Raw genomic sequence first — 4,902 nt, forward strand, 5'->3', positions numbered from 1 at the left:
AAATTTAAAAATCCCTAAAGAGTTTGCGTGCCATGCTAAAAATTTTGCAAGTTATTTTTAAAGCATTTCAAAACCAGGATATCTGGGTGGCTCGGTCAGTTGAGCGGCTGACTCGGTCTCGGCTCAGGTCAGGTCGTGTGATCAAGCCCTGCATTGGGCTCCCTGCTCAGTGGGGAGTCTGCTCAAAGATTCAGCCTCTCCCTCTGGCTCTTTCCCTGCTCACACACTCTCGCTCCCTCTTTAAAATAAATAAGTAAATCTTTAAAAAAAAATAAAGCATTTCAAAACCATTGAAAAATTTTAAGCAGGAACGCAAAAAGGTCACATTTGCATTTTAGCAAATGTCATTCCAGCTGCATGAAGGAAAACAGATTAAATGTGAACAGTGATGGATACTGACCAGTTGCGGAAAGCTGTAGCAGTAATCTAGGCAAGAGATGATGACACCTTAGGTTAAGGAACAATGTCAAAAAATGGTAGGGGACAGAGATACTGAGGGGGCACAAGCTTTTGTGTTTACATGTTAAGGAGGCAGATGGGAGAGTCACAAATGACGCCCAGGTTGCGCCTGAACAGCTGTTTGATGATTTTCCATCATTCACCAAGAAAGAACCCTGGAAGAGGAACAGATTTGGTATGAAAGATGATGAATTCAAGCCATGAGCACACTAACAATATGAGAGGTAAATGACATGTGGCAAAGAAATGGCACCATCCCCAGGGCCACAGGGGTTCAAAGGAAAAGTAGACTGCTTAGGTCTCATGTGGGCAGACATGTCCTTGGGAGGAACAGAGATTTGCCTTGGGACTTCTAAAATCAGAAAGGAGGCTAACAGAAAGAAAGGACGAGAACAGTAAAAGCAGGGGAAAGAATGAGCTAAGTCACAGAAGCCACAGAGGACCCACATGTCATGGAAATGCTACTACACAAATTGATGGAGAAGGTGATACTTGGCAAACTAGCAGAAATGAGCTAAGATCAGACTTTTAAAAAGCAGATGTATCCAGAATACACAAGACACTGAGAAAGAGCAATAAAGTACCTAACCTCTCGCCTCTGGGTTGTAATTCAACATGAAGAGCCTACAGAGGTATACTACCCTTTGCCTTACCCTCCCCTTAAAACAAGGCAAGTCTCTCTTTCCTACCTTGTAAGTTGATAATATCTACCACAAGGAAGGACACCAGCACACACTTAAGTAGGAGCAACCTACTAACTGGGAAAGGCTATAAGGCTTTTTTGGGGGGGTGGGGCTATAAGGCTTTTAGAAAACTCATGCCCGGGGCGCCTGGGTGGCACAGCGGTTAAGCGTCTGCCTTCGGCTCAGGGCGTGATCCCGGCGTTATGGGATCGAGCCCCACATCAGGCTCCTCTGCTATGAGCCTGCTTCTTCCTCTCCCACTCCCCCTGCTTGTGTTCCCTCTCTCTCTGGCTGTCTCTATCCTGTCGAATAAATTAAAAAAAAAAAAAAATACTCATGCCCAACTAACCTGCCATCATTCTTGAAAGGAAGGAAGGGAGGGAGGGAGAGAGGGAGGGAGGGATAAAATAAGGAAGAAGCAAACATGTGAATAAATATGCACGTGGAAAAGAAGATAATCTGTAGTTTAATTTATTTGGATTACTTAGAAGTCTTTGACAACATTGCTTAATGAAGAATGCTTTGAGAATTTAAATTAATGTGGATTGGTGGTGAAAAAGATACTTTATCAGTAATGGAGAATTGGTTCAGGGTCAGGGAAAAGGGATAGTGATAAATGGGCACCTCTCTCTCTCTCTCTCTCTCTCTCTCTCTCTCTCAGTATTGAGCACCTAGTCTGTTCCAGGTCCTTAACATACATTCATTTAATTTCATCAATCCAAGAACCCCATGAAGGAAATGTTATTATTCGCCACTACTGTGATGAGAAATCTGAATGTTGAAGACCAAAAGAAAATCTCTGATTAAATCTGGGAAGGATCACATTAACTTTATAAATCAAATAAAACTTTTATGGGAAAGAAGTTCTTAAAAATCATTCGTAAATCTGAAATTATGACCTGTGAAGTCTGTGGAATGGTTTTACCAAAGAATGGTCTTACCATACAAGGCAATGTTACTTCTTCTCCAAATTCAATCTGATTCTTTTTGATTTCTGTACAAAGAACATTAATCTATAAAGCACTGACTTTTTAAAAATATAACCAATATAGGAATCGGAAGATGGCACTATGAGCAGAGATATTTTATTGCCTTTTCCCTATGAACTTATGACTAGTTTAACTAAAGATAATTTTTAAAGAAAAATCCCATTGGCTATATCCAGTGCCGTATAATGCTTTTTCATACTGCTAAACCATGCTTTCAGTAGGAATCCACATTTTTCCATCAACATGGAATAATGAGGTAAGCAGCAGAAGTCTATTACATGTATCTAAAAAGAAAGAAACAGAGTTCTGATATAATACTGATATAGTAACTCCAGTAAATCCAATTACTTGAGACAATCAATTTCTAAATTGGCTATGAGGTCCAGCTAAGACTGAGCTTGTTGGCAGTCCAAGTTTTTAAAGTTTTTTTTTATCTAAAGTTCCCTGCAGGGCATTTCCACTAATGGAGCTAATCAAGCTTCTGAGGCCACAATGACAACTCCATGTAGACAGCACTGTTTCTGCTTGCAGCCTCCATGTTATGTGAGCTCAGTGAAAAGAGCAACACCAGTTAATATCAGGTAAACCAGATGTCTAGGAAAATCAGTGGTACAAATACCACAATATATTCAGCATATCTGGTCCCATTTTTTCTTGCTAAATATACTTAGTCAACCAACTCACTTAACCACATTGGACCACATCTTCCCAACTTAAAAAATACAGATACTTAATACTAGTACGTGATATTTTACAAGAACTGAAACTCCTGTTTTAAGAAAAATTCCCGGGGCGCTTGGGTGGCACAGCGGTTAAGCGTCTGCCTTCGGCTCAGGGCGAGATCCCGGCATTCTGGGATCGAGCCCCACATCAGGCTCCTCCGCTATGAGCCTGCTTCTTCCTCTCCCACTCCCCCTGCTTGTGTTCCCTCTCTCGCTGGCTGTCTCTATCTCTGTCGAATAAATAAATAAAATATTAAATAAATAAATAAATAAATAAATAAATAAAATAAATTTAAAAAATTCCCAAACATCTAGAAGAAATGTTTCTATGTTATCAAGACAGCATAGAAAGAAAGAAGGTCACATGGCTTCCAACTGCTATTAAAGAACAGGTCTTATATGATGGCACAAAATGTATTCAAATCCAAATATAATAACAACAAAATAATAAAAACAATGGGAGGTGATTATTGTAACTATTTCAGACAGTAAATAAGTATATTAGATAGAGCTCCGTCTTCCTTGTTTTGATTCCTTATAGAAAAGCCTCTTCTAAGCTACTTGCAAGAAATAAGGCTATCACCCAAGGTCCAAACTTCGTACTAAAAAAAAGCCCTAAAGAGAGAATTATTTATACTGGGTGAGCATCCAAAAAGAAGTAAGTTGTTCTATCCAGGCTCTCTGCTCTGTGTTCCTTCTCTCTGAGCCACTGTGACTCACACATTTACGCACACGTGTACAGACATATATGCTTCTTCTTTTAACTTTTCTGATACTATTAACCTAAAGCAATTTTATTCTAAATAAGGCTATACATTATGCCCTTTGTTTATTCTATTTAATCTTCCCCCGATTCTGCAAAATTCTTCCACTGGGGGCATGGGGGTGGGCTGGGGGCTGAGGTGGGGATAAATCTCAACCTGACAAAGGCACAAGGCAACCCCGTCTTAGACGGACACTCCACACCAGGCGCTGCTCGCCACCGCCCCCTCTCTATTACATGAGCATAGCCACAGGCGAGAGTAAGTGAAGACAGTCACACCAAAGATAAAGTGCTTTCATAGTCATTACCTTGTTTCAGCCTCAAAGCAACGCTGCGAGGTCAGCAAGTCAGTAGTTCACATTTCCTATTTTACGCAAGAAAAGGTAGTCAAGGAGCTTCCTCAAGTACTGATAGCTAGTAATCCATGAATTAGGGTCCACACACACAAATTTAGTGTTCTTTTACGGAATTACAATGCTTCCCTAAACCATGTTACAAAAGAAAGGATCTTAGCCCGGGATATCAAGAAGTGGACTTGGGGATTGACCCTACGTGGAGGAGGAGGGAAAGTGAAGAAACAAATAATCCAAAATTTTTTTACCTGAGTCATTTAACTGAAATGGGGAAAACCGAAAGAAGAGCCGTTTTATTGGTAACACGAAAAATATATTGTACATCTTAATGATGGAGACTCTTATTATTTTGATTTCCCACTGTTAATAACAACAATCAATATGTATATATACATACATTCTATGTACATATGTGTGGGTTTTTCTGGTTACATAGAATAAATTCCTAGAAATAAATTGTAGGTTTATGCGTATTAGAAATATATTAAGGCTTTGGGGCGCCTGGGTGGTACAGCGGTTAAGCGTCTGCTTTCGGCTCAGGGCGTGATCCCGGCGTTCTGGGATCGAGCCCCACATCAGGCTCCTCTGCTGGGAGCCTGCTTCTTCCTGTCCCACTCCCCCTGCTTGTGTTCCCTCTCTCGCTGGCTGTCTCTGTCTCTGTCAAATGAATAAATAAAAATCTTTAAAAAAAAAAAAAAAAGAAATATATTAAGGCTTTGACACGTAATGCCAAATTGACTCCTAGAAATAATACAATCACCGTTCTACCAGCAATGCATAAGAGTGTCCATTTTCTAAAATCATGCCAAAACTATCTATTATTACTTTTTTATCAATTTATAAGTACAAAATGGAATTTTTTGCTTATTTGGGCTTTCTTTGATCATTATGGAGATTGAACATTTTTACTTGCGTTTTTAATCAAATTGTAAT

This window comes from Ursus maritimus, unplaced genomic scaffold, assembly GCF_017311325.1.
Source record: "Ursus maritimus isolate PB19 unplaced genomic scaffold, ASM1731132v1 scaffold_8, whole genome shotgun sequence".
Classification (NCBI taxonomy): Eukaryota; Metazoa; Chordata; class Mammalia; order Carnivora; family Ursidae; genus Ursus; species Ursus maritimus.